Here is a 12,750-nt window from a genome sequence, read left to right on the forward strand (position 1 = left end):
GTGCAGAGTGCAGGAGTGTGCTACATACAGAATGCAGAGTTCAGGAGTGTGCTACATACAGAGTGCAGAGTTCAGGAGTGTGCTACATACATTACGCAGAGTTCAGGAGTGTGCTACATACAGAGTGCAAAGTTCAGGAGTGTGTTACATACAGAGTGCAGAGTTCAGGAGTGTGCTACATACATTGTGCAGAGTTCAGGAGTGTGCTACATACAGAGTGCAGAGTTCAGCAGTGTGCTACATACAATGCAGAGTTCAGGAGTGTGCTACATACAGAGTGCAGAGTTCAGGAGTGTGCTACATACAGAGTGCAGAGTTCAGGAGTGTTCTATGGGCAGGGTTCAAGAGTGTATTATGTACAGGGTGTAATCCAAACTCAACCCTCCCCAAAGCTTCCTTGACAAATTGACAAGGCCTGGAAGCCCAGATTCGGCCCACATGCCTTGTGTTTAACATGTGTGCCCTAAAAGGACAAAACTGTTGCTGTAACTGCTTAAAATATGTGTGTGTGTGTGTGTGTGTGTGTGTGTGTGTGTGTGTGTGTGTGTGTGTGTGTATATAGTGCCCCCTCACCCATCTGTCAGGCCCTGTTCTGAGTCACATTCCTGTCTGAAAAATGTGTCCGGGTTTCAGGTGGACTGAAACCCTGACACATGATTCAAAACCTGGACCGTCCGGGTGAATCCTGGACAGGTGGCAACCTTAATCGAAATGTATCTTTGGGACATTTGGACATTTTTTACCATAATGCAGGGAATGCATTAGGGTAAAATGTTCTGCTTTAACTAACTAGGAATACTCCAATTTTAGGCAGGGTCCCTACAAATGTGTCAATGTTCCCTGTTCAGCAATGACCATGATTTTGTTAGACAATAAGTTACAAAAATCATTACTCATAGCCATGGGCGTCCGCTCCATAGGGCAAGGGAGGGCTCTCGCCCCCCCCCCTAGAAACCAGTGCCAATGTCATGATTCTCGGCAGGAAACAAGGCGGCATCACGGCGAATGAAATTAGAGCTAGCTCCACTGACAGAGATAGGGAGATCGGGGGAGATATACAGTGCAGACAGCTCACGGCTCTCCTCTCCCTGTCACAGCGCCGCTGCCGAGTTCTCTGGTAAATGGAGCCGTGGCGCTGTGACAGGGAGAGGAGAGCCGTGAGCTGTCTGCACTGTATATCTCCCCCGATCGCCCCCCCTCCCCCTCTCTGTCAGCGGGACGGCCCCCCCTGAAATCCAACAGCGGATGGCCGGTGAGTGCCGTGGATGGGTGAGAGCTAGCAGGCCAGGCTGTGGGCAGCTGGATGGGCTGGTGAGGGAGCGAGTGACATAGTGTGCGGGCGAGTGACAGCTAAAAGTGCGGGCGGCTCCGCTGAGGGGTGTCAGGTGAGAGAGCTTGTGGGCTGGGCGGCTTGGCTTAGTGAGTGTCTGAGCCTGAGCGAGTGCTGGCCAATCAGCGAGCTGGTAAGCGGGAGGGAGCAGAGAGATTTCATTATCTCTCACCGCCCGCCCAGCAGCCCCCTTCCTCTCTGTGTAGGCAGCGCGGGAATCAGAGAGTTTAAATAATTTCTCTGCTGCCTGACATTGCTGACAACCCTGGTCCTGACACAGCAAGGGACAATTGGAGCAGGCAAGTGACAATCCGGACTGCAACATGTGACAGGCGATGTGGCAAGTGACAATTCACAACATGTGACAGGCAACGTGGCAAGTGACAATCCGGACCGCAACATGTGACAGGCGCTGTGGCAAGTGACAATCCACAACATGTGACAGCAGGCGACGTGGCAAGTGACAATCCACAACATGTGACAGGCAACGTGGCAAGTGACAATCCACAACATGTGACAGCAGGCAACGTGACAAGTGACAATCCACAACGTGGCAAGTGATAAGCATGTGGCAGGCGACGTGGCAAGTGATAATCCGCAACGCGTGGCAGGCGATGGTGGCAAGTGACACACTCGGGGCTCCAACTGTTTCTGCATTATGGTGAGTTGAACCATTTCATTTTGTATAACTATGTAATAATAGAAATAGGTCCAGTGGTGCAGGATGCTGTGCAATGTAAAGGGGTCCAGTGATCCAGGGTGCTGTGTAATGTAGAGGGGTCCAGTGGTGAAGGGTATTGTGTAATGTAAAGGGGTGCAGTTGTGGAGAGGGGGGTACACAATCCACAACATGTGACAGGCGACGTGGCAAGTGACAATCCACAACATGTGACAGGCGACGTGGCAAGTGACAATCCACAACATGTGACAGGCGACGTGGCAAGTGACAATCCACAACATGTGACAGCAGGCGACGTGGCAAGTGACAATCCGGACCGCAACATGTGACAGGCGATGTGGCAAGTGACAATCCACAACATGTGACAGGCGATGTGGCAAGTGACAATCCACAACATGTGACAGGCGATGTGGCAAGTGACAATCCACAACATGTGACAGGCGACGTGGCAAGTGACAATCCACAACATGTGACAGGCGACGTGGCAAGTGACAATCCACAACATGTGACAGGCAACGTGGCAAGTGACAATCCACAACATGTGACAGGCGACGTGGCAAGTGACAATTCACAACATGTGACAGGCAACGTGGCAAGTGACAATCCGGACTGCAACATGTGACAGGCGCTGTGGCAAGTGACAATCCACAACATGTGACAGCAGGCGACGTGGCAAGTGACAATCCACAACATGTGACAGGCAACGTGGCAAGTGACAATCCACAACATGTGACAGCAGGCAACGTGACAAGTGACAATCCACAACGTGGCAAGTGATAAGCATGGCGACGTGGCAAGTGATAATCCGCAACGCGTGGCAGGCGATGGTGGCAAGTGACACACTCGGGGCTCCAACTGTTTCTGCATTATGGTGAGTTGAACCATTTCATTTTGTATAACTATGTAATAATAGAAATAGGTCCAGTGGTGCAGGATGCTGTGCAATGTAAAGAGGTCCAGTGATCCAGGGTGCTGTGTAATGTAGAGGGGTCCAGTGGTGAAGGGTGTTGTGTAATGTAAAGGGGTGCAGTTGTGGAGAGGGGGGTACACAGTAGGACAAAGAGATATTGAAAGATGCAGAGGGCACAGTGGGGTGTTTTTAAATTTTAACGCGGGGGGGGTAGCGTTTAACCACTGCTAGCGGTCGATGAAAGGGTAAAATGCGACTGTGTATCGCCGCTGCTGAAGCGCCCCCCCCCCCCTGAAAAAATTTCAGCGGACGCCCATGCTCATAGCAGATCTGTAACCTTTCTACATACATACATACCAGGCAGATAGTATGCCTTTTAATTCAGCGTTCGCTCCTGTACAATGTAGCACATTTTATAGCAGATGCTCTGGCTTTTATTAAAGATATGTAAAGTCAGCAGAATTCTAAGTTAAAAGACAATGCAAGCGGCTAAGAAGAGCTGACTTGGTAAAATGAAGACAAGAGTGTTTGACAAAGTCATGTGGGTAAGGGTAACAAAGTTGAATAACTGCAATACTCTAGAATAAACTCGGCAGCTTTTCTATAATTGCACCCCTCTTACTTTTATGCAGTAGACATTAGCATGGTACAGATTTAAAGCTGAACTCCAAGACACCCTAATTTGCATGTCTGTGCAGCTGGATGGGGGTGGGAATCAGCAGGCACACGTAACAATCAGCTTCACCAGACCAATATAAGACGCATGGCCCGGCAGAACATAGATGCTGTTCAACTCATGGTGACTCCAAGACATTCAAATTTGCATGTCTGTGCAGCTGCATATGGGCGGGAATCAGCAGGCATGCATAACAATCGGCTTCATCAGAACAATATAAGACGCACGGCCTTGGAATTGGGGGCAAATATATGCATAGGTGGATCAAGACTATCAAGTAGTTTTCAAGGCCGCGTTTACCACCACCACCAACAACATTAAAACCATCTGCTTGCCTTTCCAAATCAAAGGATCTCAAGCTATTTTTCACCAAGTAGGCCCAGCATTAGCCAGGCATCAAAAAATTCACCAAAACTCATGGTTGTACCCCTCCACAGAAATCTTTAATAAAATGCAAAAGATTTAGTCATTCTAAAGTGAAACCAGAGTATAACCCAGCAAAACACAGATGCTGTTCAACTTATGGTGACTCCAAGACACCCTAATTTGCATGTGTGTGCAGCTGCATGGGGGCGGAAATCAGCAGGGACGCGTAACAATCAGCTTCATCAGAACAATATAAGATGCACGGCCCGGCAGAACACAGATGCTGTTCAACTCATGGTGACTCCAAGACACCCTAATTTACATGTCTGTGCAGCTGCAAGAGGGCAGGAATCAGCAGGCACGCATAAAAATCGACTTCATCAGAACAATATAAGACGCATAGCCCAGCAAAACACAGATGCTGTTCAACTCATGGTGACTCCAAGACACCCTAATTTACATGTCTGTGCAGCTGCAAGGGGGCGGGAATCAGCAGGCACGCATAACAATCGACTTCATCGGAACAATATAAGACGCATGGCCCAGCAGAACACAGAAGCTGTTCAACTCATGGTGACTCCAAGACACCCTAATTTGCATGGCTGTGCAGCTGCATGGGGGCGGGAATCAGCAGGCACACGTAACAATCAGCTTCATCAAAACAATATAAGACACATGGCCCGGCAGAACATAGATGCTGTTCAACTCATGGTGACTCCAAGACATTTAAATTTGCATGTCTGTGCAGCTGCATATGGGCGGGAATCAGCAGGCATGCATAACAATCGGCTTCATCAGAACAATATAAGACGCACGGCCTTGGAATTGGGGGCAAATATATGCATAGGTGGATCAAGACTATCAAGTAGTTTTCAAGGCCACGTTTACCACCACCACCACCAACAACAACATTAAAGCCATCTGCTTGCCTTTCCAAATCAAAGGATCTCAAGCTATTTTTGACCAAGGAGGCCCGGCATTAGCCAGGTATCAAAAAATTCACCAAAAATTCATGGTTGTTCCCCTCCACAAAAATCTTTAATAAAATGCAAAATATTTAATCATTCTAAAGAGAAACCAGAGTATAACCCAGCAAAACACAGATGCTGTTCAACTTATGGTGACTCCAAGACACCCTAATTTGCATGTGTGTGCAGCTGCATGGCGGCAGGGATCAGCAGGGACGCGTAACAATCAGCTTCATCAGAACAATATAAGATGCACGGCCCGGCAGAACATAGAAGCTGTTCAACTCATGGTGACTCCAAGACACCCTAATTTGCATGTCTGTGCAGCTGGATGGGGGTGGGAATCAGCAGGCACACGTAACAATCAGCTTCATCAGATCAATATAAGACGCATGGCCCGGCAGAACATAGATGCTGTTCAACTCATGGTGACTCCAAGACATTTAAATTTGCATGTCTGTGCAGCTGCATATGGGCGGGAATCAGCAGGCATGCATAACAATCGGCTTCATCAGAACAATATAAGACGCACGGCCTTGGAATTGGGGGCAAATATATGCATAGGTGGATCAAGACTATCAAGTAGTTTTCAAGGCCACGTTTACCACCACCACCAACAAAACCATCTGCTTGCCTTTCCAAATCAAAGGATCTCAAGCTATTTTTCACCAAGTAGGCCCAGCATTAGCCAGGCATCAAAAAATTCACCAAAACTCATGGTTGTTCCCCTCCACAGAAATCTTTAATAAAATGCAATAGATTTAGTCATTCTAAAGTGAAACCAGAGTATAACCCAGCAAAACACAGATGCTGTTCAACTTATGGTGACTCCAAGACACCCTAATTTGCATGTGTGTGCAGCTGCATGGGGGCGGAAATCAGCAGGGACGCGTAACAATCAGCTTCATCAGAACAATATAAGATGCACGGCCCGGCAGAACACAGATGCTGTTCAACTCATGGTGACTCCAAGACACCCTAATTTACATGTCTGTGCAGCTGCAAGAGGGCAGGAATCAGCAGGCACGCATAAAAATCGACTTCATCAGAACAATATAAGACGCATAGCCCAGCAAAACACAGAAGCTGTTCAACTCATGGTGACTCCAAGACACCCTAATTTACATGTCTGTGCAGCTGCAAGGGGGCGGGAATCAGCAGGCACGCATAACAATCGACTTCATCGGAACAATATAAGACGCATGGCCCAGCAGAACACAGAAGCTGTTCAACTCATGGTGACTCCAAGACACCCTAATTTGCATGGCTGTAAAACTGCATGGGGGCGGGAATCAGCAGGCACACGTAACAATCAGCTTCATCAAAACAATATAAGACACATGGCCCGGCAGAACATAGATGCTGTTCAACTCATGGTGACTCCAAGACATTTAAATTTGCATGTCTGTGCAGCTGCATATGGGCGGGAATCAGCAGGCATGCATAACAATCGGCTTCATCAGAACAATATAAGACGCACGGCCTTGGAATTGGGGGCAAATATATGCATAGGTGGATCAAGACTATCAAGTAGGTTTCAAGGCCACGTTTACCACCACCACCACCAACAACAACATTAAAGCCATCTGCTTGCCTTTCCAAATCAAAGGATCTCAAGCTATTTTTGACCAAGGAGGCCCGGCATTAGCCAGGTATCAAAAAATTCACCAAAACTCATGGTTGTTCCCCTCCACAAAAATCTTTAATAAAATGCAAAATATTTAATCATTCTAAAGAGAAACCAGAGTATAACCCAGCAAAACACAGATGCTGTTCAACTTATGGTGACTCCAAGACACCCTAATTTGCATGTGTGTGCAGCTGCATGGCGGCAGGGATCAGCAGGGACGCGTAACAATCAGCTTCATCAGAACAATTTAAGATGCACGGTCCGGCAGAACACAGAAGCTGTTCAACTCATGGTGACTCCAAGACACCCTAATTTGCATGTCTGTGCAGCTGGATGGGGGTGGGAATCAGCAGGCACACGTAACAATCAGCTTCATCAGATCAATATAAGACGCATGGCCCGGCAGAACATAGATGCTGTTCAACTCATGGTGACTCCAAGACATTCAAATTTGCATGTCTGTGCAGCTGCATATGGGCGGGAATCAGCAGGCATGCATAACAATCGGCTTCATCAGAACAATATAAGACGCACGGCCTTGGAATTGGGGGCAAATATATGCATAGATGGATCAAGACTATCAAGTAGTTTTCAAGGCCACGTTTACCACCACCACCAACAAAACCATCTGCTTGCCTTTCCAAATCAAAGGATCTCAAGCTATTTTTCACCAAGTAGGCCCAGCATCAAAAAATTCACCAAAACTCATGGTTGTTCCCCTCCACAGAAATCTTTAATAAAATGCAAAAGATTTAGTCATTCTAAAGTGAAACCAGAGTATAACCCAGCAAAACACAGATGCTGTTCAACTTATGGTGACTCCAAGACACCCTAATTTGCATGTGTGTGCAGCTGCATGGGGGCGGAAATCAGCAGGGACGCGTAACAATCAGCTTCATCAGAACAATATAAGATGCACGGCCCGGCAGAACACAGATGCTGTTCAACTCATGGTGACTCCAAGACACCCTAATTTACATGTCTGTGCAGCTGCAAGGGGGCAGGAATCAGCAGGCACGAATAAAAATCGACTTCATCGCAAAAATATAAGACGCATGGCCCAGCAAAACACAGAAGTTGTTCAACTCATGGTGACTCCAAGACACGCTAATTTGCATGGCTGTGCAGCTGCATGGGGGCGGGAATCAGCAGGCACACGTAACAATCAGCTTCATCAAAACAATATAAGACGCATGGCCCGGCAGAACATAGATGCTGTTCAACTCATGGTGACTCCAAGACATTTAAATTTGCATGTCTGTGCAGCTGCATATGGGCGGGAATCAGCAGGCACACATAACAATCGGCTTCATCAGAACAATATAAGACGCACGGCCTTGGAATTGGGGGCAAATATATGCATAGGTGGATCAAGACTATCAAGTAGTTTTCAAGGCCACGTTTACCACCACCACCAACAACAACAACAACATTAAAGCCATCTGCTTGCCTTTCCAAATCAAAGGATCTCAAGCTATTTTTGACCAAGGAGGCGCGGCATTAGCCAGGTATCAAAAAATTCACCAAAACTCATGGTTGTTCCCCTCCACAAAAATCTTTAATAAAATGCAAAATATTTAATCATTCTAAAGAGAAACCAGAGTATAACCCAGCAAAACACAGATGCTGTTCAACTTATGGTGACTCCAAGACACCCTAATTTGCATGTGTGTGCAGCTGCATGGCGGCAGGGATCAGCAGGGACGCGTAACAATCAGCTTCATCAGAACAATATAAGATGCACGGTCCGGCAGAACACAGATGCTGTTCAACTCATGGTGACTCCAAGACACCCTAATTTGCATGTCTGTGCAGCTGCATGGGGGCGGGAATCAGCAGGCACGCGAAACAATCGACTTCATCGGAACAATATAAGACGCACGGCCCAGCAGAACATAGAAGCTGTTCAACTCATGGTGACTCCAAGACACCCTAATTTGCATGTCTGTGCAGCTGGATGGGGGTGGGAATCAGCAGGCACACGTAACAATCAGCTTCATCAGATCAATATAAGACGCATGGCCCGGCAGAACATAGATGCTGTTAAACTCATGGTGACTCCAAGACATTGAAATTTGCATGTCTGTGCAGCTGCATATGGGCGGGAATCAGCAGGCATGCATAACAATCGGCTTCATCAGAACAATATAAGATGCACGGCCATGGAATTGGAGGAAAATATATGCATAGGTGGATCAAGACTATCAAGTAGTTTTCAAATCCACGTTTACCACCACCACAAACAACAACAACATTAAAGCCATCTGCTTGCCTTTCCAAATCAAAGGATCTCAAGCTATTTTTCACCTAGGAGGCCCAGCATTAGCTAGGCATCAAAAAATTCACCAAAACTCATGGTTGTTCCCCTCCACAGAAATCTTTAATAAAATGCAAAAGATTTAATCATTCTAAAGAGAAACCAGAGTATAACCCAGCAAAACACAGATGCTGTTCAACTTATGGTGACTCCAAGACACCCTAATTTGCATGTATGTGCAGCTGCATGGGGGCGGAAATCAGCAGGGACGCGTAACAATCAGCTTCATCAGAACAATATAAGATGCACGGCCCGGCAGAACACAGGTGCTGTTCAACTCATGGTGACTCCAAGACACCCTAATTTGCATGTCTGTGCAGCTGCAAGGGGGCGGGAATCAGCAGGCACGCATAACAATCGACTTCATCGGAACAATATAAGACGCATGGCCCAGCAGAACACAGAAGCTGTTCAACTCATGGTGACTCCAAGACACCCTAATTTGCATGTCTGTGCAGCTGCATGGGGGCGGGAAGCAGCGGGCACACGTAACAATCAGCTTCATCAGACCAATATAAGACGCATGGCCCGGCAGAACATAGATGCTGTTCAACTCATGGTGAATCCATGACATTCAAATTTGCATGTCTGTGCAGCTGCATATGGGCGGGAATCAGCAGGCATGCATAACAATCGGCTTCATCAGAACAATATAAGACGCACTGCCTTGGAATTGGGGGCAAATATATGCATAGGTGGATCAAGACTATCAAGTAGTTTTCAAGGCCACGTTTACCACCACCAACAACAACATTAAAACCATCTGCTTGCCTTTCCAAATCAAAGGATCTCAAGCTATTTTTTACCAAGGAGGCCCAGCATTAGCCAGGCATCAAAAAATTCACCAAAACTCATGGTTGTTCCCCTCCACAGAAATCTTTAATAAAATGCAAAAGATTTAGTCATTCTAAAGTGAAACCAGAGTATAACCCAGCAAAACACAGATGCTGTTCAACTTATGGTGACTCCAAGACACCCTAATTTGCATGTGTGTGCAGCTGCATGGGGCGGGAATCAGAAGGACACATAACAATCAGCTTCATCAGATCAATATAAGACGCATGGCCCGGCAGAACATAGATGCTGTTCAACTCATGGTGACTCCAAGACATTCAAATTTGCATGTCTGTGCAGCTGCATATGGGCGGCAATCAGCAGGCATGCATAACAATCGGCTTCATCAGAACAATATAAGACGCACGGCCATGGAATTGGGGGCAAATATATGCATAGGTGGATCAAGACTATCAAGTAGTTTTCAAGGCAACGTTTACCACCACCACAAACAACAACAACATTAAAGCCATCTGCTTGCCTTTCCAAATCAAAGGATCTCAAGCTATTTTTCACCAAGGAGACCCAGCATTAGCCAGGCATCAAAAAATTCACCAAAACTCATGGTTATTCCCCTCCACAGAAATCTTTAATAAAATGCAAAAGATTTAATCATTCTAAAGAGAAACCAGAGTATAACCCAGCAAAATACAGATGCTGTTCAACTTTTGGTGACTCCAAGACACCCTAATTTGCATGTGTGTGCAGCTGCATGGGGGCGGAAATCAGCAGGGACGCGTAACAATCAGCTTCATCAGAACAATATAAGATGCACGGCCCGGCAGAACACAGATGCTGTTCAACTCATGGTGACTCCAAGACACCCTAATTTACATGTCTGTGCAGCTGCAAGAGGGCAGGAATCAGCAGGCACGCATAAAAATCGACTTCATCAGAACAATATAAGACGCATAGCCCAGCAAAACACAGAAGCTGTTCAACTCATGGTGACTCCAAGACACCCTAATTTACATGTCTGTGCAGCTGCAAGGGGGCGGGAATCAGCAGGCACGCATAACAATCGACTTCATCGGAACAATATAAGACGCATGGCCCAGCAGAACACAGAAGCTGTTCAACTCATGGTGACTCCAAGACACCCTAATTTGCATGTCTGTGCAGCTGCATGGGGGCGGGAATCAGCAGGCACACGTAACAATCAGCTTCATCAAAACAATATAAGACACATGGCCCGGCAGAACATAGATGCTGTTCAACTCATGGTGACTCCAAGACATTTAAATTTGCATGTCTGTGCAGCTGCATATGGGCGGGAATCAGCAGGCATGCATAACAATCGGCTTCATCAGAACAATATAAGACGCACGGCCTTGGAATTGGGGGCAAATATATGCATAGGTGGATCAAGACTATCAAGTAGTTTTCAAGGCCACGTTTACCACCACCACCACCAACAACAACATTAAAGCCATCTGCTTGCCTTTCCAAATCAAAGGATCTCAAGCTATTTTTGACCAAGGAGGCCCGGCATTAGCCAGGTATCAAAAAATTCACCAAAAATTCATGGTTGTTCCCCTCCACAAAAATCTTTAATAAAATGCAAAATATTTAATCATTCTAAAGAGAAACCAGAGTATAACCCAGCAAAACACAGATGCTGGTCAACTTATGGTGACTCCAAGACACCCTAATTTGCATGTGTGTGCAGCTGCATGGCGGCAGGGATCAGCAGGGACGCGTAACAATCAGCTTCATCAGAACAATTTAAGATGCACGGTCCGGCAGAACACAGAAGCTGTTCAACTCATGGTGACTCCAAGACACCCTAATTTGCATGTCTGTGCAGCTGGATGGGGGTGGGAATCAGCAGGCACACGTAACAATCAGCTTCATCAGATCAATATAAGACGCATGGCCCGGCAGAACATAGATGCTGTTCAACTCATGGTGACTCCAAGACATTCAAATTTGCATGTCTGTGCAGCTGCATATGGGCGGGAATCAGCAGGCATGCATAACAATCGGCTTCATCAGAACAATATAAGACGCACGGCCTTGGAATTGGGGGCAAATATATGCATAGGTGGATCAAGACTATCAAGTAGTTTTCAAGGCCACGTTTACCACCACCACCAACAAAACCATCTGCTTGCCTTTCCAAATCAAAGGATCTCAAGCTATTTTTCACCAAGTAGGCCCAGCATTAGCCAGGCATCAAAAAATTCACCAAAACTCATGGTTGTTCCCCTCCACAGAAATCTTTAATAAAATGCAATAGATTTAGTCATTCTAAAGTGAAACCAGAGTATAACCCAGCAAAACACAGATGCTGTTCAACTTATGGTGACTCCAAGACACCCTAATTTGCATGTGTGTGCAGCTGCATGGGGGCGGAAATCAGCAGGGACGCGTAACAATCAGCTTCATCAGAACAATATAAGATGCACGGCCCGGCAGAACACAGATGCTGTTCAACTCATGGTGACTCCAAGACACCCTAATTTACATGTCTGTGCAGCTGCAAGAGGGCAGGAATCAGCAGGCACGCATAAAAATCGACTTCATCAGAACAATATAAGACGCATAGCCCAGCAAAACACAGAAGCTGTTCAACTCATGGTGACTCCAAGACACCCTAATTTACATGTCTGTGCAGCTGCAAGGGGGCGGGAATCAGCAGGCACGCATAACAATCGACTTCATCGGAACAATATAAGACGCATGGCCCAGCAGAACACAGAAGCTGTTCAACTCATGGTGACTCCAAGACACCCTAATTTGCATGGCTGTAAAACTGCATGGGGGCGGGAATCAGCAGGCACACGTAACAATCAGCTTCATCAAAACAATATAAGACACATGGCCCGGCAGAACATAGATGCTGTTCAACTCATGGTGACTCCAAGACATTTAAATTTGCATGTCTGTGCAGCTGCATATGGGCGGGAATCAGCAGGCATGCATAACAATCGGCTTCATCAGAACAATATAAGACGCACGGCCTTGGAATTGGGGGCAAATATATGCATAGGTGGATCAAGACTATCAAGTAGGTTTCAAGGCCACGTTTACCACCACC

The 12,750-nt window shown here is 46.6% G+C and overlaps 11 non-coding genes across 11 annotated transcripts; all 11 read right to left on the minus strand.

The window, feature by feature from the left end:
• Positions 1–3,971: 3,971 nt before the first annotated feature.
• Positions 3,972–4,086, minus strand: LOC120938171. The gene has a single exon (XR_005748814.1). It is a non-coding gene; the product is annotated as a U5 spliceosomal RNA (small nuclear RNA).
• Positions 4,087–4,931: 845 nt separating this feature from the next.
• LOC120938214 lies at positions 4,932–5,047 on the minus strand. Its single transcript, XR_005748854.1, has one exon. It is a non-coding gene; the product is annotated as a U5 spliceosomal RNA (small nuclear RNA).
• Positions 5,048–5,604: 557 nt separating this feature from the next.
• On the minus strand, positions 5,605–5,719 carry LOC120938191. The gene has a single exon (XR_005748834.1). It is a non-coding gene; the product is annotated as a U5 spliceosomal RNA (small nuclear RNA).
• An 846-nt stretch (positions 5,720–6,565) lies between these two features.
• On the minus strand, positions 6,566–6,679 carry LOC120938196. The gene has a single exon (XR_005748838.1). It is a non-coding gene; the product is annotated as a U5 spliceosomal RNA (small nuclear RNA).
• Positions 6,680–7,227: 548 nt separating this feature from the next.
• LOC120938185 lies at positions 7,228–7,340 on the minus strand. Its single transcript, XR_005748828.1, has one exon. It is a non-coding gene; the product is annotated as a U5 spliceosomal RNA (small nuclear RNA).
• A 711-nt stretch (positions 7,341–8,051) lies between these two features.
• LOC120938219 lies at positions 8,052–8,165 on the minus strand. The gene has a single exon (XR_005748859.1). It is a non-coding gene; the product is annotated as a U5 spliceosomal RNA (small nuclear RNA).
• A 707-nt stretch (positions 8,166–8,872) lies between these two features.
• Positions 8,873–8,987, minus strand: LOC120938772. Its single transcript, XR_005749217.1, has one exon. It is a non-coding gene; the product is annotated as a U5 spliceosomal RNA (small nuclear RNA).
• Positions 8,988–9,688: 701 nt separating this feature from the next.
• Positions 9,689–9,803, minus strand: LOC120938796. Its single transcript, XR_005749240.1, has one exon. It is a non-coding gene; the product is annotated as a U5 spliceosomal RNA (small nuclear RNA).
• Positions 9,804–10,233: 430 nt separating this feature from the next.
• LOC120938159 lies at positions 10,234–10,347 on the minus strand. Its single transcript, XR_005748802.1, has one exon. It is a non-coding gene; the product is annotated as a U5 spliceosomal RNA (small nuclear RNA).
• Positions 10,348–11,192: 845 nt separating this feature from the next.
• On the minus strand, positions 11,193–11,308 carry LOC120938215. The gene has a single exon (XR_005748855.1). It is a non-coding gene; the product is annotated as a U5 spliceosomal RNA (small nuclear RNA).
• A 557-nt stretch (positions 11,309–11,865) lies between these two features.
• On the minus strand, positions 11,866–11,980 carry LOC120938192. Its single transcript, XR_005748835.1, has one exon. It is a non-coding gene; the product is annotated as a U5 spliceosomal RNA (small nuclear RNA).
• Between the last annotated feature and the right edge of the window lie 770 nt (positions 11,981–12,750).

The sequence above is a fragment of the Rana temporaria genome, chromosome 4 (assembly GCF_905171775.1).
Source record: "Rana temporaria chromosome 4, aRanTem1.1, whole genome shotgun sequence".
NCBI classification, from domain to species: Eukaryota; Metazoa; Chordata; class Amphibia; order Anura; family Ranidae; genus Rana; species Rana temporaria.